Here is a 24,712-nt window from a genome sequence, read left to right on the forward strand (position 1 = left end):
TTCTTAATATGAGCAAGTTATGTTGGATTGTGAATGGAGAGTCCTCTTAAGGCCACAGTTTAAATAAAAATGTTTTAAAATACTTCCCAGAAGCCCACAAAGCAAATATGAGACCCACTCAGACCTCCACCTCCCTCTCTTTGTCCCTGAGCCCTGGATCTTTTGGTGGCAAATTTCCCAGACTAATCCAGTGCCAACTCAGTCTTCTGGTTCTCTGAAATGGCCTCCAAAATTTCCTTCCTTTTTACATAATTTTAAAGAACAAACTCCCCTCTGGTTGGTCAACAGTGACCTCGATATCCTTAACACCGGGACTCTGCTGTCCTCCCTTCTATTGGTCTATTATTGTTGAGCCAATTTGTCTTCTTGGCATTTGTGCTCTAAGGGTTCTAGGAATCCAAGGGAGGAAGTCACCATGGCCTTTTTCCTGCTTTTGCCGGCTTCTGTGGATTCTGTGGACCTTCCTTGTCCTACTTCATCTCTGTTGAGAGAGTATTTACACAGTGATCTTTCTGGCTCCCCCAATTCTGTCCCTCTCCTCTCTTCTGGCCTATTACAGGACAGTCCAAAACATTTTCATGGTCTGAATCTTCTTGTTCTGAAACTCAAACAGGAAGTCTAGAACAATAAATTATAGGGCTGTCTTTGAAAAAAGAAGGCAAATGAAGAATGATAACTTTACCTGAGAAGAACCTCCATCCTGAATGTGAGAAACCTGCTTAAGGTGCATATTTGGATAGTGGAGGAATTTGTATCGAGGCAAAACAAACAAAGGACTTGTGGAATTTTGTTAAATATCTTCACAGTACTGTAGTCATATATCTTAAGCATTAACAGTCTGTTGTGGAAAATGAATCTTAAAAATGTGTTCACTTGCATAGTTGGAAGACCAATTTTGAGAACAACAAGCAATCTACTTCATGTCGCCTACTAAGGATTTTAAAGAGAACAAACAAATGGAAAAGTGAAAATGAGTAACAGAAGCTAAATGGCCACAATGCCTTTGAAGAACACAAGCAAGAAGCCATAACAGATAAAAAATAACTCATCAGCAAAAGTAGTATCCAGATTTATTATGGGTGCACCATTCAGATAAGGAAGGAACATGAATTAAAATGTCTTGTAGGCAGACGTTGAACTCAATGAACATGACAAAAATCTGGAGCTCAGGTTTAATGCCATAGCAGAAAACAAGTGTCCCAGGCCAAGAAAAACAGTGGCTTGGTTTAGAATCACTCTGTCAAGAAATCCTTCTGGAGCATTGACTTTTGCAAGGCCCATTGCAAGGGCCACCCCACCCTCTTCACCTATTCTCATTTTTGTTGGCAATGCTAAACCAAGAACTGGGTGCTCCAGAAATGGCTGCGACAGCCAATAAAGCCTGGCCCCACTTTATGATAATCTAGGGAGAGAGTAGAAAATACCAATGCCTGGGGGTGCCTGGGCGGCGCAGTCGGTTAAGCATCCGACTCTTGGTTTTGGCTCAGGTTGTGATCTCAGGGTTTGAGATGGAGCCCCGTGTCGGGCTCTGTGCTCCGTGCTCAGCGGAGTCTGCTTGAGATTCTCTCTCCTCCCTCTGCCCCTCCGTTTGTGCTCTCTCTCTAAATAAATAAATAAATAAATAAATCTTAAAAAAAAAAATACCAGTGCCTGGGCACCACACCAGACCACTTTAATCAGTATCCTAGGGTATGGGGCCCAGGCAAGTAGTGATTTTTTTAAAGGCAAATTCTAATAGGCTGCCAAGAAAGGAAGAAAATACGCACCTGGCAAACCCATGGATTTACATCCCATATTATTGCTTATGCCTGTGGAACTTCACGAACACTTTTTCTCTTAGTCTTCTGCTAATCAAGTAACTGTCTTTTCAATGTTCTTGAATTCCTCAGGATGCCCTCCTCCACTGCTTTAATGGGAGAGCATTTTCTGGAATTTCTGACATGCGTGGCAGAACAACCAACTTGGCGGCATGGATGGCTATTTGGATTATCTTAAAATGTTTCTTCTCAGAAAGGAGAGGACACCAAGATTGAGCTTTTGGTGTCTCTTGCCTGTTCTAAAGTTGATCTCACCTGGGTTCCAGTCCTCTTAAATGCAGGCCTCTGCCAGAATTGGGAGAAGTCATGAGATCAATGCATAAATGGTTTATAAATCGATGTGGCCTGAAGGCAATATGGAGTAGTGGTTAGGGGGACCACTCTGGAGTTGGGCATCCCAAACTATGATTCTTGGTGGCACTTTTTCTGGCTCTATGATTTGGGCAAGTTGCTGGATCTGTTTGAAACTCAGTTTCTGCATCTGTAAAAATAAGATAATATTCCATCCAAGTTGCTGTATTAAGAAAAACTTTGCATCTATTAAATTCTTGATCTATAGTAGGTCTTTAGCAGGCAGTATTGTACAGCAGTCAAGAATGAAGTTTCTAGAGCCGGACTGCCCTAATTTGAAACTCAACATTGTCGCTAGCTGTATGACTTTAGGCAAGTTACTTAATCCCTCTGTGCTCCAGTTCCCTTAAGTGCCCAAAAAGGATAATAATGGCACTTATAGGGTTGATATAACTATAGGGGCCAAGGACAGGCAGCCACTATGGTGTGAAGATTATTTTGAATTAAAAGCAATAAAAACCCAGCAGATTCAGGAAAATCTCTTTACCGCCCCCTCAACTGCCTGCCTGTACCAGGAAAAGAGCTATTAACAGAGATTCCTCTTTACCTAAGAAACTTATCTGCATAAGAGGGCAACCTTGTTTTCAAAACATCTCCTCTCACCTTCCTGCTAGTGGTCTTCCTCTCTTTTGTGTCCTCAGACCCCTACCCCTCTCCTTAGCTCATAGAAGCCTTGTGTTGCTTGGCTGTCTTGGAATTTTATGTCTGTGTGGATTCTCTATACGTCCAAAATTAAATGTGGTTTTTCTCCTGTTAATCTGTCTCATGTCAATTTGATTCTTAGTCTGGATAGAAGGACCTTGAAGGGCAGAGGAAATTCTTTCTCCCCAACATAAAGATTAAATGACCTAATATTAGTGTGGCCTACCATCTCAGTTTGCTCAGGACAGTTCCAGTTTATGCTTTTTATCCTAATATCCTGGCTGGTTTAGAATTTGCCTGCCCCTTTCATTCTCAAAAGTGTCAAAAGTGTCCCAGATTGAACAATTAAATATATGGCCACCGTAGTTCTGTAAATATCACTTAGAAAAATGCCTTGTATGGAGTAGAGGCTAAATGTGTCTTGGATGCTAACATTAAACTCTTTAGTAGTTTTATCCAATAGAAATATAATACAAGAGTAATTTTTAACTTTCTAGTTAACCACATTTTAAAAAGTAAAAGGAGAGGTGCCTGAGTGGCTCAGTTGGTGGAGCGGTGTGACTTGATCTCAGGGCTGTGAGTTCAAGCCCCACTTTGGGTGTGGAGATTGCTTAAAAATAAAATCTTTTAAAAAAAGTAAGAAATGAATGAAATTAGTGTTAATATATTTATCCTAATACATCCAAATTATTAGGATTTCAATATGTAATTAATATAAAAATTATTAGTGAGATACTTTTCTTTCCCCATCCTACATCTTTGAAATCTTGTATCTATTTTGCATGTATAGCACATCTCAATTTGGACTAGTGACATTTCAAGGGCTCAGTGTTTCTAGTCTACTTTATTACTGTGGTCTTATTAAATTATTAAGATGCTGTGTTAAGGTTGTTTTATTAATTTCTCCCATGTCACAATTTCCTATTTGGAAACATCCCAAAGAAAATACAAAAAGTGGTTTTTCTACGAATATTTGAGTTTTTTTTTCTCTGTAGATCATCTCCCTCCAATTCTGATTGTGTTTTTGTTCCATTCTCTGGACTGAGGCCAATATCGTCACATTCCTGTAAATCACACTGCTTCTAACAAGACCCAGAAGTGCAGTCAGATCCTGACCAAAGGCCAAATAAAGCAAAGGGTTTCTTTTTGGCTCTGGTGTGATACCTACCTCTATTTCCTCTATTAGGGACAGTTTCTTATTACTCCAACTAGTCTTAGCCTTGGTTCCCCACACTTAAGAAGTTCCTAATGTGGGGAGAAACAGAATTGATAAGAGATGGAGGAAGAAAGAAGGGATGTGATATTTTTTAATTTCAAAAATGAAAATTTGGCTCTACCAATCAATCAATTCCTTTCAATTGATCTTGCTAAATCCTGGATGACAACACTCTTAGGAATTTACAATCTTGTAGGTATGAGAAGATTGAGAATGATGCTAGAACAATTAGAGAATTATGGGTAGATGCTAAATGTGTCTTAGATGCTAGAACAATTAGAGAATGATGCTTTGTCATAGAATGTAAAGACAATACTCTTGGTGATGGCTCCTCAGATTAAGAGAATGGGCTTAGGACGTTAAAGCTGAAAAAATTCTCAGAGGCCATGTAGTTCAATGTTCTTTTTTACTGATTAGGAAAAGTGGGACCAGGAGAGGTTCAAACGCTTGGTGAAGTTCAAATGGCAAGTTAGTAAAAGAGGGAATGGGAACCATGGTCGCTTTGTTCTTATCACAGTTACCTTGATTTGACGGTAATTCACCTATTAAAATATAACATGCTGTTCCTCCCAAAAAAGGTTTTAACAACTCTCTATGCAGTTTAGATTATCATTTTATTCTTGCTGCCTTCTCTCAAACCTTTTTACATGGGCCTGGTCTCCATTAATGGGTGTGTTCAATGTATCCTGAATGAGTTAGCATTTCTAAAAGGCCTGGGGAAAAACAAACCAAACCAAACCAATGAGAAGACTGTTTCAATCTTGTACTTGACCATCAATTCCTCTGGCAGGTGGCACAACTTCAGCTGTGGTGTGAAGGAGGTGTTTGAGTTTCAGGGGAGGAGGGATCTGGAATAGAATCTTGGCACATCAGCCTAACTAACTGTAAGAGTCCTTCCCTCCACAGCAACCCCACACCCAGAGTTGGACTGAGGGTGGAATTATAAATTAAGGAGAATAAAGCACACAAGCCACCAAAAAGAGCCACAGAGCTAACTCAGGCAGGTAGGCTCAGAGGTAAGTGGCTGGGACAGGGCACAGCGGTGTAAAAGAAAAAAAAAATTATTGTTTAATGTTGCTTGATATTAAACTCCTTCAACTTGTCAACTGTTCCTACAGAATACGCACATGTTCACTTTCAAAGGTGGCATGGTGTACCCTGTGCCATGCTCCCAATCCCACCTTTTCAGCTGCCCCTGCTTGGGGACTGAGCTGCTAAAAGCCTAACAGAAAACACACAAGTGGCCAAATTTGTTCGCCCTCAACGTTACACCATTAATATGAACCATGATGAAAAACTGTGTTGTAGAAATGGCCAGCATCAAACAAACAAGAAGTTTGCCAGCTCACATTTCTTTTAGAGTGTCATTTTATTCGAGAGGGATAAAGGATAGGAAGAGGAGTGTATGGCTTGCTTGAAACGGGCTATTCATCACTTTTCAAAAGAATCTCTGACGTATGATTTAGGAAGACCATAGCGCAGTTACCTCACAGTTCATAGTAACAGAGCTTTTGCTCCCTGTTTGATAAGTTACCTGTTAAAGCTAAGACAGGCTCTTTCCTTGGGCGGGGTGGGGGGGGGGGGGGAGACAAATAAATTCTAACGTGTAGACCATCAAGATGCAGCCAAGACCTTATACATTCAATTGTTAGGGTGAATTTCACTTCCGTTGGAATTGATTTTTTTTTTTAAGTTCAAATGACTTACAGTGGATCCCACCAAAAAGGACTCATGTCATTTATTCTAGAAAGCTTCCTGCCCTGCGTGAGGATGCAGAGCTAACCCGGAGAAGGGAGGGGCTTTCTTTGGTGAATAAAGACTTTCTAAGCCAGAGCTGGTTAGCCTGACTAGAATGAATAGAAAAGCAATCCCAGATTAAATGAGTAGGTGGAGAGTTTGAAATCCTTGGAATTACAGGAGGGGTCCATTAAAATTCAAACGCCGGTTTCAGCGGGCTGGAGAAGAGTGAGAAGCCCCGGGGGTCCTGGGGGGCGGGTAATGGCCGTCCCTCCTTGCATCCCAGACGCGACTTTGGGGGGCGTCCCCCATCCGCGCTTCTCGGTTCGGGCGGTAGATTTCTCCTAACTGCTGAGCCCAGCCACGCTTCACGCCGCTAGTTTTCTCTTGCCACCTGATGAGTGTTAGCAGTCACTCGAACCAATTGGTTCAGTCCGTCCAGAGAATGAGCGGATTCTGGTTTACTTTCTGTTCAATAATTCGGGGAAAATATAACATATTTGACTGTGGTTAAGAAGTCGCTCGGATCAGTGACTTTTAAAACACCCCCACGACCACAAACGACTTTGGAAGTTGACCAGAAATGAATACTATTCGGGATCTCACCGGTTCTAAACCCTGGGGTTAGAGCACCGCTGTGTTTCCCACTAACTTCAGGTGATGATGATGATGATGAAACACAGCCGCGGGGAAGGGTCCACGAGCCCTGGAAACTAAGAGCCAGCCACGAACGCCCGAGGCGTGCGGGCCCAGGGGCGGCGGTGGCGGCGGCGGCGGGGCCGCGAGCACCTCCCGCAGGTCCCGGCCCGGACGCGGGGCCGGGTCACCTGACTCGCGGAATTTGGGGCCGCGCGGGGTGGAAGGGGAGGGGAGAAGCGAGCACCTCCCTTCTCGCTCCCGCGGGATCCAGGTCGGCGGGGGCCGGCGCCGGGCGGCCACGTGGTGGTGCTGCCGCTGCCCCCGCCCCGCCGGCCCAGCCCCGGAGCCGCGGCGCCCACTGACCCCCGCAGCGGGGGGAGGAGGAGGGACCGAGGCGCAGGAAGCCGAGCAGGAAGCGAGCCCGGCGGCCGCGTTTTCCTGGGGAAGCGGCGGGCGGAGTGGCGCAGCCGGCGGGGCCCGGGAGCCTCCGACTCGATGGGGTAAGTACGCGGCGCCGAGAGTCGGGAGGCTCCCCGGAGCGGGGTCCCGGCTCGCCGCCCCGCCTTTGTGTCTGGGGCTCGGGCGAGGGACGGCGCGCCGGGCGGAGCGGCTTAGCGGGGTGGCAGCGAGGGTCCCGCCACCACTCCCTTGTCTGCCGCCGGCCGCCAACTGTCTGCGGAGGGAGAGGAGGATGTGGGGATCCGAGTAAGAGGGAAGACCGGGCCAAGTTGGGAGCGGGCTTGTCTCCTGCCGGCCCCCCCGGCACTCGCAGGCCGGCAGCGGCAGGGCGCAGGGCAGGGGCGGCGGAGCGAGCGCGGGCGGGAATGAATGGCCAGCCCGGCGGGGCGTCCTGGGGGGCGCGGAGTCAGCACCCTGTCCTACCTGCCCGGCCCGCCCCACCCGGCTCCTGGCTTCTGGGCTCGAGCCGCCTCCGCGCACAACTTGGAGGAGCCGCGGAGGGAGGCGCAAGCGGGAGACTCCGAATGGCTCCGGCGACGAGGGTCTGCTATTGTTCCTTTTCTGACTCTAGGGAGGCCTTCGGCGGGCCCAGGGGTGCAGGCCTGCTAGTGCCCCTCGCTCTACGTGTCCTTTTCCCCGCCGCAGCTTCGAGGAGGGCGGGGAGGCGGGATGCTGGAGTTCGGGCAGACTCGGGGCAGCTGGGACTTCGGGAGAGGGGCGCCCGCCCGCCATCTACCCCAACTCTGCCCAGGTGGGTGGGTACCCTCTCCAACCCACCTTCCCTTCGCTGCCTGCTTGGGCAGGTTTGTGGCCGTGCTTTAGTTTCTGCAGTTTTTAGGGTTCATCTGCTGCCCCCTGGTACACGCTCTCCTTTGCGTTTGGACCTCACACTCCCCTTTTGTGGAGGGGGCGCTCAGAGCCCAGGGAGGCAGCAGACTGGACAGATGGAGACCAGTGTGAAATGGAGGAGTTACAAGTGACCTTCCAGCGGCTGGGGCCTGGGCTATAGGTCCAGGCTTGCGCTGCTCCAAGGAACCCAGGTCAGCGCAACTATTTCCAGCGGTCAGGGCATATCTGGGGCTCAAGGCTGCGCACCACGCCCAGCAGCTTCCCGTGGCCTCAGGCGCACAGGTGATTGGGACGGGTCTCCGTTTTCCTTCTGGGAGAGGAGAATACCAAGCTGGCTGGGGTGGGGAAACGTTGCCAGTTCCCTGGAGAATGTGATCTCAAAACTGTAAGGGCCTGACAGGGGGAGGAGCTGGTTTGTCCATCAGTCAGACGCAGCAGAAGCTCATCTTAGGAGAGCCTCACCTTGTGGTTTGAACGAAGTTGGAGAAGAGCTAGTGTATCACAGGGAGGCTGGATTTTGATTGCTCTGGCCCCCACCTGTTCACAGGTGTGGCTGGGAGTTTTATTACTGATGGGTGTAATCTGATCATCTTTTCTTAATGATGCCTAACTGGTGTCATTTTTTCGCCTTGGGCTTTTGTAAGAGCGTAGACTTTAATGTGAGGAAGTTTATCCAGTTCTTATGATTTTTAACCTAGTGCTTGCATAACATGGATTGGGAGAGGTGGTCCTGTGCTGGGGTATCCGGGTTTTTCCATCTCCATTCATTGAGATGCTTCATTAATTTTTTTTTTATTGCGATTTTATACCTTTATTTGACAACCAGAGATTAGTTCTCATCCACCTTAACTGTCTGTAGATTTTTGAAAGTGGTGACAGGTACATAGATAACCAACGTGTAGGGCTTGTTTGGTGAATCTTCATCCTCATATCGTTTTTCTGGACAACCACACATGGATGCGGTATGGAACATTCCTTCTTCCTTTGGCCTAGACAGTTTTGTGGAGCCTGGTGTCAATGCGCATATCTGGAGTTCCCATGTCCTCCATGGCAAATTTCCAGATCTCTTTGAGTGCCCAAGGGGCACACCTCTTGAAACCCACTCCGTGGATGCACTCGTGAATGTTGATGCTGTATTCTTTGGTCACCACCTCGCTGATGGCAGAATGGTCCTTCTTGCCACTCTTCTTTGAGGGAGCCATTCTGCCAGGCCCTGGTTGGAAAGGCTTCATTAATTTATTGTAGCATTTACATGCCTTAGACTTGTTTTATGGCTTTTTTTTGGTGGGGGGGGGATGGTGGTGGTGGTTGTAACCCTATTGTGAAAAATCATATTACTGTTTGTGAAATTGAATAGAATGAATGGATGCTGGGCCATGGAGACTCAGTGGGGAATGATAGGAGTGTCCCTGACATTGAAGTGCCCTCTCCAGGCCGCCACTTCCCAAAGCCTCTCTGAGGCAGGTGTTCCTAGCATTAGCCACATTTTAAAAGTGAAGAAACTGAGATGCGGAGGTCAAGGAAACTTGGCTTGCAGTTAATGGAATGTGATGGAGGCAATTTGTCTCTCTTCCTTTTTCCTTTCAGAATAAAAATAAGTATGAAATATTTCACATATACATAATAGATACTACTTGTGTTTAAAAGTTGCTAATTTAAAAAAAGTTGCTAATATCTCCATAGTTACTTCATATGTCCCCCAATAAAAGTAAACTGCAACTGAAGTGTTTTATCCATCGCTCCTCCTCTTCCTCCATCCCCAGGTGACCACTAAAGGGATGTTAGTGTACATAGTTTCCGAACGTCTTTCGGTACTTCGGTATGTTATCTATCCATAAGCACTATCGGTGAGCTTGTGTATTTAGTATTCTACATAAAAGGCAGAATTCTATATATATACTGCTTGCATTTTTAAATTTGTCACTATGTTTTGAGGCACATGTAGCTCTTATTTACTTCAGCGGCTACAGAGAATCCCAGTGTATGAATAAATCATAGTATGCTAATTCCTTTGCCAAGAGAAAATTAGAATGTTTCCAATTTTTCACTGTTACACTTTTTCTGCTAAGGGCAGTTGAGACAGTTGATCTGTGTTCCCTTTTTTAAACTTTTATTTATTTATTTAATTTTTATTTTTTTAGGATAACAATGCTTATTACAAGCATCGGAGACCTGTTTGTTATACAGCGGTCCCATTCATTGCTGGGAGATGGGGTCTAGGTCATGCTGCATTTATTGTTTCATTCCTCAACAAAAATTTAGGGTGTACATAGGGTCTCTCTTGCTTACCTGTTGCATGAAAAAAGTGGGTTTGATCCTTTTTTTTTTTTTTTTTTTAGCTCTAAGATTGTTAGTTGGATTATTTTGTTTTGTTTTTACGATTTATATTTTCATAAGAAAAGTGCCCTTTAACGATAAAGGTGAAGCATGAGGCAAACTGTGGTGCTGAGTTTGGGATACTTGTTCCAAAGTTTTTTTTTCCTCCGGCGTCACTAACAGCGTAACCTCGGCTCACCCACTCAACCTTCTCTTCCTCATTTCCTCAAGCTTGGTGAGATTAAGTAGTTAGAGCAGGAACATGCCTTTGTAAAGTCTTACTCAAAGAGTTTATGAAAATGTGTTGACATTTTGCCCGGAATTGTAACCCCTTAATCTGGAAGCAATTTAAGGCATTTAAACACTTCCGCTTCCTCGTTATACCTTCAAGTTGCCAGGCACATTCCTGCCTCAGCCCTTGGATTTGCTGTCCTACTGTCTGGACCACTCGTCCCCTAGATCATCTCTGTGGCTCTGTCCCTCAGTCCCCCCCCCCCCCCCCAGCTTTACTCAGGTGTCTGTCCCATCAGCTACCCCTTCCAGCACGCCCTGCCCCTCTTCTGTTTTTTTCCTCCATGGCACTTAACACCATCTAGCTCGGCATACATTTTGATATTAGTCTCCTTAGTAGAATAGAAGCTCAGCGAAGACAGGAATTTTGTCTCTTGTTCGCTGCTGTATTCCTAGTGCCTAGAACAATGTTGACAAACAGGAGGTACTCAAATGTATGAATGAACGAATATAATGCTCTTTGTGTGTCTTTCTACTTAGAATTTCTTTTAGTACATTTTGGATATCCTCGATGGGGCAGGTGGTTCCACAGCTGTAACTGAGTCCCCCAAGAGGTCGTATTTACAGGTTCCATCAGGATAAGAAACATAACATCTTATAAAGAAATCACTCTTTATCCTGCAAAGTACTTGTCTATTTTTTTCTGCCAACACTTGCCTCAACCTGAATTCAGAAGATACCATATATCGCACGATGCCTAGAAGCACACCCATCTTTCCTTTTCTCGATAACTTAGCTTTCCAACATTTTAAGTGTGGAAGACTGTGTCTCCATTCCACACAGCATCTGCACAGACAGCCCTGCAGTGGTCCCAAGTAACGCCAGCCACACTGAATTTCTAAGATTAGAAAGTGTATTTCTCTGAATTGTTTGCAGAGGGTATGCTCATCATGGTGAGGCTTTTTTAGGGGGGTGGGGTGGGAAGATGACCTTAATCTGAAGATCCAGAAGCAACCAGTATATAGTAGGGTCCCTAGAAATACTTTAAAAATGGTCACATCATAAAATCCTTAACTAATCTTACTAAAAACATTCGCTGTTCTAGTGTCATGTGTTATTTTGCTAGAAGCCAACTGAATTTTCTCTACTTTGCATGATGAATATAGGAGTTGACAAAACAAACCTAAATATATCAAAGGCCTCTTGAGTATATTTTAAGTGGGTGATAGGGAAAAGGAGTCTAGGTTTCTTTTCCCTAGTAACTATATGGGTATGTGATACTGATGGTATCCCTTAAAAAAAATCACTAGTGTATAAAAGTACAACCATTGCATCCTTTGTAATAAAATTATATTGAAAGAAATCAGCTTATTATGGACCCAGAGGGTTAAACTTCAAGTTGAAAACGGTAAGCATACAATTATTTATCATCAAGATGCTACATGATTTAGAAATTTCTTCTTTTTGGTTTATCACTACCCTTGAGCTGAAAAGTACAGGTGGTTTAATGAAAGAGAAGGATTGTTAATCAACGGTCAATTTCTCAACTCCAGCCATCTACAGTGAACAAAAAACTAGTCTTCGACATCAGACTCGTTGATGGGTATGAGTAAATTTAGTATTTTTTTTTTTTTTAAGATTTATATGAGAGAGAGCACGCCCGTGTGAGTGCACAGCGGCAGAGGGAGAGAGAAACCCAAGCAGGCTCCACACCAAAGGCAGGGCCCAGGTGGGGCTGGATCTCAAGCCCTTGAGATCAGAATCTGAGCGGAAACCGAGTCCACCCTTTAGTCAGTATTTTATTTTATTTTTAAGATTTTATTCATTTGACAGAGACACAGCAAGAGAGGGAACACAAGCAAGGGGGGTGGGGGAGGGAAAAGCAGGCTTCCCGCTAAGCAGGACCCTGGGATCATGACCTGAGCCGAAGGCAGACGCTTAACCGACTGAGCCACCCAGGCGCCCCTTTAGTCAGTATTTTAATAAGTAACTTTACAGACTTAACTATGTGTTTCGAAACAAATTCTTCTATTTGAATGAAGGAAGTCTGCCTCATTCTTCAATTTTGTATTCCATGTGTCCAGTAGAGTATCTGTCCCACAGGAGGTGATTAATGTTTATTGAATTACACACACGGGTCATAAAGCCTCCCATGGAGGTCTTCAGATATTTAGCTGTCCCAGTTTAGAATTTAATGATCCAAAGGCAGAGGAGTGGAGGTAGCTAGCAGCAAAATGCAGGTTGAAGTTCAGAAGATGCAGGTCTCCTCTTTCCCCAGGTAAAGACATTTCACATCTCTAAGCCTTGGTTCTTTCCCCTGTATTTGAGAAACATGTCCACCCTTCGGATAAGTCTGCACATTGTGTTTTGACTGCTTCTCCAGCAGGTTATGTGTGCTGGGTCACCTGGTCTAACCGGACCTGCTGTCTAGTTCAGTTTCTTCTGTAGTAAATGCTGTTCATTGGGTATGCAGTGTCTTGCTATGTAAATACCATGACCATTGGTCACCCCTGGAGAAGGGGAAACCTTTGGAGTTCCTCATGATTTGCTCATCTCTCCTTCTAATGGTCAGAATCTGATGGTGAGAAAAGTTGCTTGTAGTCCAAGAAGTTTACTTGTACAGTGGGAGAAAACATACTTTTTCTTTTTTTCCTTAAATTGTCATTTAGTGGACACCAAAGTTCATTACCAAGTAACCTAACATAAGCAGTTCATCCTCTACTGTATCAGTTTCCCTCACAATCATTTACTTTTTTATATTGCGACTCAACTTTTCTTATCCCTATTAGGTATTGTGATTGGCAAGGAGCAAAATCAGGCTTCTCTTTGCTTTTTTCTTTTATGGTTTCTAGATGAATTCAGTTTAATCCAGAATGTTTTATTTTTTGTAAAGTGCCAAATGACAAAAAACCAGCCACAGCAACAATCTACTAGACTCTGTTCACTACATCTGTCCAGTTCTTTTTGCTGGCTGCAGCAGTAGAAACTCAGCCAGGAAAAGAAACTCTGGCAGAGCTCACTGGTGAGGAATACAAGGCTGAGCAGCTTCCTTTCGCTCTAGGGCAGCACAGACTAAAGTGTTTTCCTCCAAGAGGAGTCCATTTTGCAAACCAGGGAAGGCCGTTTAGCAGTGATTTCTAAATGTTTTTGAATCAAAGGTGGACACTTGGAAATCTGATACAGGTTTTGGACTGTTTTTCCTGGGGAGAAATTTGCTCATATATAGGGATGCTATACATTCATAATCTTTGTCAGTTTCACGAGCATAGAACTCCCTGCGTTAAGCCCATTTATGAACCTCTTTGGACTCCCCAGGTTAAAAGCCCAAGATCTATTGAAAGGACCTAGAAAATTGTATCGGATTTATGCTGTTTACCTTTAATAGCCACCTCGTAAGGATCAGCAGTACAATTACAAGGGGCCTGTTTTCTATCATGTGCCACTATCCCCAGATCTGATAACCTGTCCTACATGGGTGAAAAGAATTTTACCCTCAATTGGAAAACCAGTCACTGGTTGCTGTGCCAACCAGTTGACATACCAATGACCATTTTTAGGAACTGTTTCTACTGGATGCAATAGAATGCTGTTGAGAAGTCATGAGTGGTTGGGTAGTATGACTATTTCACAGAGACCTGATGAATTCTAAGGATGGGTCTTGAGTTTCTCACCCCCAGGGACAAGCTATTTCTTGGTCCAGGGTTGGGCCTCCACTGTCTTCTGCTTTCCTTTTGCTTTCCTTGGCTGTTGTAGGGGGGAATGGAGATGTCCCTGGGCCCCACGTAACAATACTCTTAAGCTCACGGAATAAATCTTTAGTCCGTCCAGTAGAGGAAATATTCCCAACACGCTCTGTTCTGCTCACCTTGGCCTCCCAGCTTGATGGGGCTGCCTCCGGGAAACCTGAGGAAGACAGGGCCACGTTTCCTCGTTGGGGAGCTGACCCTCAGCTGGAAGCCTGCTCTTCCAGAGAAAATTCTCCTGTGGGAGGTAGCAGACGCTGGAAGGAGGTACTGCCATTGTTAGCCATGCACAGGGAGCTCCTTCTGTCACTGTTCACCTAAGGTGACCTCCTCAATCTCTTCAGTCAAAAATTGGGCCCGAAGGGATACGTACCTGCCTGTAACAGGGCAAGTGATGCAAGCACTCCAAGTCCGTTTAACTGAATCGAGCGCCTCCTCTGCACTGCACTGTGCTCCTGGGTCGTCTGCTTCCGGAGGTCCAGGCCAGTCTTACTCGTCGTCACATTTCCTGTGAGCAATCCCTGTTGATGGAAACAGCATTAGAAGATCCAAAAGTGAATGGTGATCCTTGCCTTCATGGAGCTTACAGTTTTAACCAGGTTAACACATTCGCATTCCACTACAGTATAAGGCAGACTGTTAGTGGTGGGGGAGCTCCTTTTACAGCTGGATTGAGGCCTAGGGAAGTGAAATGACCCCTTAGAAAGTAACCCAGTAGGAGGCAGAGCTAGATAAACCTACATTCTGGCTGCTCATAGCACAGGGCTTCTAAATGTCCTTTTCTGTCTTTCTCCGATGTAGACTGTGACCTTGGAAGTCCTATACGTAGCTAATTCCGCTTGATGTCCACGAAGAAGACTGGTATAGACTTGGACAAGCTGGGTTGGAGACCAGTGGGGAGTCCCAGATCAGGCAGATGGCATTGAGCAGGGACATGAAGGTCAGAAGGGACCAGAACCCTGTCCCTTAGCATATTGCTGAGCAAGAATCACATGAACAAATATTTGTCGAGCTTTGTCAGTGAGTTAATGTCTGTCTGAGCTGAGTCTCTTAATTGGATGAGACTGCTCATGTAATTTGACCATCTCCTATGAAAGTTGACATGTTGGTGATTGATCATTTTTCAAAAATGAAAGAGCACTAACTTGCCATGGATGATCATGACCTGTAGTCATTTGACTGCTTAGAGAGGTCTCTTCCCAGCCACCCAGAGGATGTGGGAACTTGTGAGCCAAAGACTCATGGACAATGGCTTGCCCCCCCCCCCCCGCCTTTTTTTTTTTTTTTCCTAAAAAGGCAGCCAAATTTAAAATACAAGCTGGGGCCCCGCTGCATACACATGCTGGGGCCCTGAGGTCCTCACACAGGGCTGGGTGGTGGCGAGTAGCCTCCCATTCTCTCCAATCGAATCTTATTTCAGGCCTACCCAGTCCCCATTCATCATGGGAGCAAGTTGCTTCGAATGCTCTCAGAACCTTCTTGGATATATGTTTTTGTAAACTTAGATTCTGGGCAGGGGCGAGAAGCTATATCCTTTCTCTCTCCTGATTAAAAAGTTTCACGTTTCTTTCCTGTGAGCTTTTTTTAAATTTGGAAAGTATTTAAAATATAGGCAGAGAAACTATAACCAATCTCTGTATACCATTCAGGATTTCCTAGGAGACCTTTTAAAGGAAAAACTCATTTCTGCGACTAACATCATATGTAGCTCCATTCAGCACTCTTGACCACATCCTCCCTAATTAGATTCTTTCTGTGCTGTGCCACTTTATCCCATGTTTGGTGTGCCATTTGTTTACCTTTTCTGTCCTTTTCCTCCAGAGCCTCCGGAAGCCAGAGAGAGAGATCTCCTTAAAATGCCTCCTATCCCCCGCCTGACTCCTGGCCAATCTGTTGATGGCTGTGTTACTGTTTGTGTCTTGTTTGGCGACAAGCTTGCTTTCTTCCTCTTCTTTAAACAACCCCTGATTATTTTAAGTGCATACCCCTTGGAACAAAGCGCATTTGATTCTCATTACATGGCAAGTGGGTGTTTATATCCAAGGTGGCATAGGCAAAGAGAGTGAGCGGCTCAGCCTCTCCTGGCCATATCTGCTTCAGGCTTAGGTGGCAGCCTGCTGGCCGCCTGTGTGCTCCTGGCTCGTGGCTCTCAGGACAAAGAGCACCTGCGCTGCCTGCCTCCTTCCTGTCTGGCTGGCTGATGGGTTTTAGGATTCCACTTTTATTATAATATTGGTGCAATATTTCATTTTTTATAGCTTGGCAAGAGCTGTCCTACAGGATACTAGAATAATTTCTTAAGGAGCAGAAATGACCTAATCCCAGGGAAGCATCTACGTATCTAGAAGCTCTGCTTTTCCAGATCATTGCCAAAACAGGGAAACCTCCACCCAAATCTGTAGTTCACCAGCTCAGCAGAGTATAATAATAGCTACTTCGCTGGTCTGTAATCATTTTTACATTTTGCCTGTTACTGACTTGGTAACTTTATGAGTTGTATGGAAACTGTATGGAAAAGGATTTTTTTTTTTGACTGGTGAGTTCCTTAAAGGTACTTGGCACGCATAGGCTCTGCAAATGAAAAGGACAAAGAAGTAAAAATGCTACCCTCCCCTGGAATGAGGCAGGGGTGTGTGAGTGAGGGCGAACAGCTGGAGAATGCCTTTTTCAAGGCGGTCCATTCAGACTTCTTAGAAGGAGCTTTGTGTGCCAGCAGCACATCGGAGAACTGTCCCATCTTTAAAGGCAACTACATTTTTTTTAAATAGTAAAAAGGTTGTCTGTTGGCCAGACTTTTTTTTTTAATTTGTTATTATTACAAGTATTGCATTTAATATGCAGCCCAGTGTCCCGTTTTGGGCTCAGAAGCGGAATTGAAATCCAGCCTCCATTTATAAATTGTGCCCACTTTAGCCAAATAAACTTTCTGGGCTGCAGTTTCCGGATCTGGAAACTGGCAATAATGACCACAGCATCTAATTCCAAAAGCGGTAGAAGCATTAAATGAGAAAAGACCCATTTATAGTGAAATGGTAAAAAAAAAAAAAAAAAAAAATTGCAAAGTAAAAGAAAATTTTGTAAAGTCCTCATTTAAGTAAATGGGAGTTCTTGTGGCTGTTGCTATGCTCGCTAATGTTACCACGTTCCTTATCAGCCTGCCTTTAAAGAAGTGCTGAGAGACCGGCCAGTGTGATTATAACTGCCCTTGTAACCCATAGCAAGAAAGAGGGATTTGCCTGGTCCATCACGGCAACACATCTGCCTGGCATCTTCTGTTTCATTTACAGTGTTTCCCTGTATCCTCACTCCTTCATCTCGTTCTTCTATTATTACATCACCAGGTAATGTGGACAAGGTGAAGATATGTCTCCTTTTGTAGTGGCCAGTCTTATTCCCAATTGCATTAACAAGTTCCTCAGTCTCTCCAGACAACTTGTCTGGTGTCAGTCCTAATCCAGGCACAGAGCAATAAAATTGTGGTTCCAATGAACACGGTGGCCCTCAGAATGAAGTGATGAGTGAGCTAAATCCCCTTGGTGAATGCTCTGGAAAGTCATCCAGCTGTCACTAGAGAAAAACCTAGACCTCTTTTCTGAACCGTATGGAGCAGGGTACTAGTCGAGTTTGCCTAGAAGTCCGTTAGTCTTGAGTGACCTGAAATTGTTGGCTCATCTTTCCTTCTTCTGCATGTGGCAGAGTGACTCTTTTTAAATCACAACTTTATTATGAACTTGGAGTATTTACTAGATCTGAGTTGTAGGGTTTTATGATATTAAGTGAACATTAAGTGTGACATGGTAACATACTCATTTTCTGCTTCATTTTCTGCCTGCCTTGTTTGTAGTAACACCAACGTGCTGTTATTGCTAAATGCATGCTGTCCTCACAGTCTCAATTTGAAGGGAAAACCTAAGTCCTCACTGCCTAATAGAAATATGAGCAAGCCACAGAGGTTATCTTCGGTTTTCTCATAGCAAAAGAAACAAATGAAATTAGTTGTAATGAAATATTTAATTTTACCTAGTGTATCCAGAATATTAGCAACATGTATTCAGTGTAAAACTTCTTAATGATATAGTTGACATTCTTTTTTCAGAGTCAGTCTTTGAAATCTGTTGTGTGTTCCCCACTGCATGAGTGCACACCAGTTTGCACTAGTCACATTTCAGATGCTCAGTAGCCACATGTATTGGAGGGCACTGGTCTAAACAATATGTCATTTTGTGGATCCTGTGACCCTCGCACCACCTGACACTGGGAATGCCCTCAGGAAACACGTTGAAGCTTCCCTGTGTCTTTACCCAGTTAGCTTTTAACATTTCTTTAGAGAAATAGAATAGCTTTATCAAAAACTGATTACACGTGATATTAATGGACATTTGTGTTTTGGGTTGACAAAGCTGTATCTCTGCTTTTGTGCAAGTGCATTGATCTACATAGACCTTTTTTTCCCCCCCTCTCGTAGGCGGGATTATGTATGAGCCACATTTCCACATCCCCTGTGTACTTGGCCCATAGTTGTTATTCAAAGCATATGAGCAAATAAGACAGTATAGGTTTCTTATTTTTCTCCTTAAATTGCAAGTTCTTGCATAGTCATGATATTTTCACTCTGTAAACCTTCCTAGCATCATGTACGAGGTATGTGGGTTTGTGGATGCGAGGGGCATGGGGGGAACATGTTTAATCTTTGATACTGTTAATGGAAGCAGTCCCATCTTTCATGCTAATGCTGTTTGCTTCTTATCCCTAAACACAGAAAGTGGTTGGAAATTGAAAGATAAAAGGTCCAGGGTATCGCATTCAGTTAATAGGAGTTTGTCTTCACTAGGCAGGTGGTGCTCGGGGCCCCCTATGGCACAGGCATGGAGCAGGCTGGGGCTGCTGATGGAAAAGATTGGAAAGGCTTTTCCATGTGCCCTGTCAGAGGCCCTAGTGTGGCAGCTCCAGGCTGGCACAGCCCCTGGGGGAGGGTGCCTTGGTCAAGCTACTGTGTTCGACTTCGCTTGCAGGTGTCTTGTTTAGAATAAATTAGGGTGAGTGACAGCATGTTTGCATGTCATATCTTCAGTATTCAAGGATTAACTGCCTGGAGGATTATCCTTGGGCCTTGAGGCCTCCTGGTCCAGCTGAGCCCTAGCCCTGCACCCCTTACCCCAGGGCAGCTTCCCCATTGTCTGCTCCTCTCCCCTTGTTCCCCCCTATCCTGAAGGTTTTCTTCATCCTTAGCCTCAGCTTGGTGAGCAGCTTCCTTGTCTCCCTCCCAGTTCCCCCTCAGTTCTGTGGAGCTGAGTCCCCTGGGGAGCAGAGGAGGTAAGGAAGGTCCACCTGGTTGACAGGGTGGGGTCCCTCTTGGACTTTGCTGTTACAGTGGCTTTTTATTTCATGAGGGGTTTAAAATAGTTTAATGCTATGCATTCGCAGGTCATGGTGATTCTTTGTTGGCTGGTTCCTGTAGGAGAGTCAAGGAGCAGTGCATGCTCTCAGAATGGAAATAGCCCAGAAGACCCACACTGGGCTGGCTGCAGAGGTCTTCTGGGGGTGACTGCAATGGTAGAGGTGAAGAGTGGAGGGAGTGTGTGGGGTGGGGGTGGGCCAGGGCCTGCTGCCTGAGGCAGAACAGACCAGAGAGCAGCTGAGTACCAAATGAATGATAAAAGTGCCCTTCCTCTACCTGAAGAAAAGTGCTCTTCCTTACAGAAGGGTTCCGGGGGGACATTGTAGGTCATCTGTTGTGTTCAGCCCAATTAGACTCCAAAGAGTGTATTTCACTTCTGTAGGTCCCTGAAGAGAATTTAGCTCCTGACTTCAGAAATGAGCTGATCAGACAGAAATGCAGGTCCCCACAGGGCTGTTGAAGTTCTAGGCCTAAAAGGGCATCTGGGATGACAGCCTGAGCAAGATCCAGGAGGTGAGAAGGATTTGTCAGTAGTCTTGGACGGCAAGTGACAGACACCCAGCTTGGGCTAGAAGGGGAGGGTCTTGTTCATGGGACACCAGATCCTGTGCCAGAAGGGGGTGGCCCCTGTAAGACCTCACGGATCCCTGGAATCAGGGGCCTCCTTGGTTCCTTTTCTCCAGCCAGTTCTCTGCACAGGGTTGAGGTGGCTGCCAGGCTCACGTTTCCCAGTTTCTCCACCAGGGAGGAGGGTCTTTCTCTCTCTCTCTCCTCCTTCTCTCCCTCCCCTTTCCCCTTCATCTTCCCTCCTCCTGAAAATCCCAGGGGGAGTCTCCCACTAGCCTTGCTGAAGACACATTCCCATCCCTCAGGGAACAGCTATGGCCAGAATATAGCCTGGTTGGAGGGTCGGTGTTTCTAAAGGAAGTGGGGCGCAGTTACCAGAAGAAGGCTGGGCACTGAGGATTGTAGGTCCACTGCAGCGTGCAAGGTAACACCATTATGTTGAAGGAAATGAAGAGCCCTGCCTTCAAGTGAGCAGGCATCCCTCTCTGTTGGACCGGAGATGAGAAACATGTTAATTTGTACAAAAGGTGTTTTTTTATGAAAGCACGGGAATGGGACCCATGGGCAGAAAAAGCTGACAAACCATGGGTATAGAAATTCATCAGGCCAGACAGAGCCATTGTGATCACTACAATGACATTTTCAACATTCCAGAATGTGGAGAGTCCGAGTCATCCCCATTTTGAAACCAAGTCAACGAACCAATGAAACAGGCGGTAAGCCAATGTTTGACAAGCAAGTCTTTCTAGAGTAAAAACACTAAGTATAACCATAAGTGGAACCTACCCTCTCAATTCCTCTAAGGACATTTTTCACTATTTATGTTTATAGATGGCCTTCCTTTTCTCTTTTTGTATTTGACGTCTTAAAAGACCGCTTCGTTGAGGCGTGCGTATATTTCATAAAATTGACCAATTTTGGTCCACAGTTTAATACTTTTTGGAAATGTATAGTTGTACAGTCATTACCACAATCCAGTTTAAAACCACTTTCCTCCCCCCAAAGAGATCCCTCATGTCCATCTGCAGTCTCTGTTACCACTTCCAGACCTAGACAATCACTAATCCCCTTTGTCTCTATAAAGTTGCCTTTTTTAGACACATCCTACAAATGGAATCTTACAACATGTGATCTTTTATGTCTGACCTTCACTTAGCACAACGGTTTTGAGTTTCATCCGTGTTGCAACGTGTACTGAAACGTTCCTTTTTAGTACTGGATAGTATTCCATCATGTTGGAAGGCCACATTTTGTTTACCTAGTTGATGGCTATTTCAGGAATTCCCACTTTTTTGCAAGTATGAATACTGCTGTTATCAACATTTGTGTACAACTCTTTGGACATAGGATTTCATTTCTCTTGGCGAGATCAAGTGGGAGTGGAATTGCGGGGTTGTGTGGTGAGTTTATATTTAACTTCGTAAGAAACTGCCAAACTGCTTTCCACAGTGACTTTTTGCTTTCCGTGTTTTATATTTTCGCCAGTCCTGTTTGAGGACTGGACCTGTATTTTTAAACTTGATCGGTTCTTTTGGGTTTCAAGATGGGTGAAGCCCAAGGAATGGACTGGGAGGAGGAAGCCAAGGTACATATGTGCATATGTGCCTTACCAGTTGGGGTTGATTATTAGCTAAGTGCAGGGCAGCTTTTTCTCTGGAAAGATGAACACAGTGATATGTTTAGATGGTGCTGTTGACATTAACATCAAAGATTTAGGAACGTAGAAAAGGAAGGCCATGTTAGAGATCTAAAAATAATCTCAGCATGAGGGATAATCCCATGGAGTTTCTTTGTCCTCGAATGATTTTTGTATTCCAGAAGTAGTTTGTCTTGATTAATCTGGTGCTTTTTAAATTGGATGGATTTAGGGCGTATGAGGTAACTTTGGGACTTTTCTTGGGTAGGCTTACTGGAGCATGTGAGTAGGAGATTTGACAAACCAGATAGTCATGTTGCCAGAGCCCTGGCCAATTGTGCATCAGTGCTGCTGGCCCTGACTGATCGATGCACCTAGATCGGTTCTGGTTGATGGCAGGTTTTATTTTTAATAAGAGTGATGTATTTGTGTCTCAAGAGAAATGTCATCCTCTGGATAAAGGCAAGTTGTGACTATATTGAGGGAGATTAATGCTCTCAAGAGAGTTTTACCACATGGTTATTATGATACAATATCTGAATGACATTTACAGTTCAGAAAGAATGTGGTCATTTATTTTCATGGGGAAAAAGTGAGATATTAGAGTATTTTAGAAAGGATTCAGTGCCAAAATGAAACTGTTGCTTATGCCTTTTTTCCCCCTAAACTTTTCCTTTTCTTATCTTCTGGGTAATCTTTTAACAAGCCTGCACCTTAGTTCATAAAAGAGATGACCTATATAAAAGCACCCAGCCCATAATTAATGCCCGGTAGAATTTGCTTGTTTACGCATTCATTTATTTATTGATATGTATCTGGTTTGCTGAATAAATATAAATAAGATGTAATCTTATTAATGAATAAATAAGATGTAATCATAAAGCAGCTTTCTTTAATATCCCACTCTAAATTTTATTCATTAAAGTTAATATTGTCCCTTGCCTCTGGATGAAATCTAGGACTTCAATTAAAAAAAATTCTGCAATTTCAACTGTTAAATACCCCCTTTTTTTATTGAGGTATAATTGACCTACATCATGATACTGGTTTCAGGTGTGTGGTGTAATATTTGTATACATTGCAAAATGGTCCCCACTCTAAGTCTAGTTTGCATGTGTCACCACGCATGGTTATAAGATGTTTTTTCTTGTGATGAGAACTTTTAAGATCTACTTTCTTAGCGACTTTCAAATACACAGTATGGTGTTATTAACTAGAGCCACCATGCTGTACCTTCCATCCCCACCACTTCTTTTATAACTGGAAGTTTGAGCCCAGTTTGACCTCTTGATCCCCTTTGTCCACATCACCCACCCTTCACCCCTGCTCAGTACTCTTAATTTGGAACTTAGAATGCCCAGTTTATCAAATAAGAAAAAGTTCAAATATGTTTTCAAAGAGAAGATCCCTCTCTCCTCACTTTATCCTGGCATCTTGCTGTCAGGCCTTGTGTAAAACCGGGGGTGGAGTGGGCGTGGTGGGGGGGAGATCCTCCCCAAGCTCCACACACTCTGACCGTTTCTGTTACCAGTTTTGAGCTAAATCCTTTGAAAATCTGCATCTGGTACTGGCTGCTTACTACTTTGGAATGAAATATCTTTTAAATCTTTGTGTTTCCAATTTAGCACTTAGTGCCCATTCATTCATTCATTCACCATTTGCTTCTTCAGCCACAGTGAACTTTGAGTGTTGGCTATGGAGAGGCTTGCTGAGGTTCGAGTTGAAGGGTTGGACAGATTTAGGATGGACTTTTTCCTTATTGAGCGGCTCTTTGGAAGTGGTAGAATCTCCTGCTAAGTAACACAACAGGCATGTTGATTTGGGAGAATCCTTGGCCTGCCCCTTAGTGCTCTCTTATCAGGCTGGTGAAATCTCTATCCTGAGAACTTGCCCCCGGGGTTCTATCTGATGGTCCTTGTTCTCTGCTGACTGTCACATTCCATTATTCAAAATGGGTGGTTCTTTGGGCTAAGCTCAGCGAGTGGCTGGGGAGGGGCTGCGTGAGGAGTATAGCCCAGAGAAGAAGGCAGGTAGGATGGTTTAAAAAGGGGCAACCTGATAAGATTTTACTGACCAAATGAGGTTGTTTTTTCTTTTCTTTTCTTTTCTTTTTTTTTTAAACTTAGTATTTTCGTGTGTACGTGGTGAAATCTAATCATATTGCCTTCACTCAGATCCCAGTGCAGCTAACTCAGTGCATTTGGGACCAGTGAGGGCTTTGCTGAGGTTAAAGGTGAGGTCTAATGGCTATTCCGACGCCTAACCCATATCTTTGTTCTACACATTCATTCATGAATCATTTATTGATTGTATGCTGACGGTGTATAAGCAAAATGAAAATCCTACCCTGAAAATCCTCCATCCCAAAGTAAGTAAGCAGCCTGAGATGCATATTTTCAAATTTGCTGAAAACTGATAATGGGACTCTTGAACCCTCACTCACGTCCAGGTTGTAAAACGGTCAGTGTGTGTGGAGATTGGGGGAAGATCTTTCTTTGGAAGGAACCATACAATGATTTCCACCATATCTACTCAACCCCCTGAGAGAAGCTTATAGGACTGCTTAAAGAGATTGGACCGGTATCTGGCCTTTGCAAATCTAAGATAGACATGCCCCATCTGTGGGAAAGCTTAGATAAGATGCCCTTTCCTCATCAGCTTGCCCAAATCCTGAGTTTCCTTTAAGGCCATGTTATGAAGACTTCCCTGTTTGAAGACTTCTCTGATTTTTTCCCAGCCCTCAAACACTTCCGCTTTTTGAATTCCTGCAGTGTTTGACACCTAATTATTAGATGTCATACCCTTGGTCAGTTATGAATCCTCCTCAGTGTCTGCTGAGAGTTCTCCTAACCTAAATGTGTGTCTAAAATTCTGTTTTACCGAGATAAGCACATATCTGCTGTGGATGAAATCAGGTGAGGGGGGAACAGTACTTATTGGCATCTGGTTCCCATCTGATGTTCTTTATTCCAGAAGCCATGACATAGTCACAGGCATAGGCAGGGACTTCAAGCAGCTTCTGACCCGGGGAGCAGTTTGGGTGGCATGAGGTGCTGTGTTGTCAGGGGCAACTTATTGGGAAAGTTGACCTGGAGAGAGCTGTTACAGAAT

At 44.4% G+C, this 24,712-nt stretch overlaps 1 protein-coding gene and 1 pseudogene across 5 annotated transcripts in view; one reads left to right on the forward strand and one right to left on the reverse strand.

The window, feature by feature from the left end:
- Positions 1 to 6,728: 6,728 nt before the first annotated feature.
- The window catches only part of RAI14 (retinoic acid induced 14), a 138,733-nt gene continuing 120,749 nt past the window's right edge, over positions 6,729 to 24,712 (forward strand). For 4 of the 5 annotated variants that reach the window (XM_032415134.1, XM_032415137.1, XM_032415139.1 and 1 more), the window contains exon 1: positions 6,729 to 6,902. The gene's annotated coding sequence lies outside the window, so the exon portion shown is untranslated. Of the gene's footprint in view, positions 6,903 to 7,299; positions 7,404 to 24,712 lie in introns of those variants that run through there. The other variant, XM_032415135.1, reaches the window with a different exon arrangement.
- On the reverse strand, positions 8,116 to 8,912 carry LOC116639017 (annotated as a pseudogene).

Source organism: Phoca vitulina, unplaced genomic scaffold, assembly GCF_004348235.1.
Source record: "Phoca vitulina isolate PV1807 unplaced genomic scaffold, GSC_HSeal_1.0 scaffold17, whole genome shotgun sequence".
In the NCBI taxonomy this organism is placed as follows: Eukaryota; Metazoa; Chordata; class Mammalia; order Carnivora; family Phocidae; genus Phoca; species Phoca vitulina.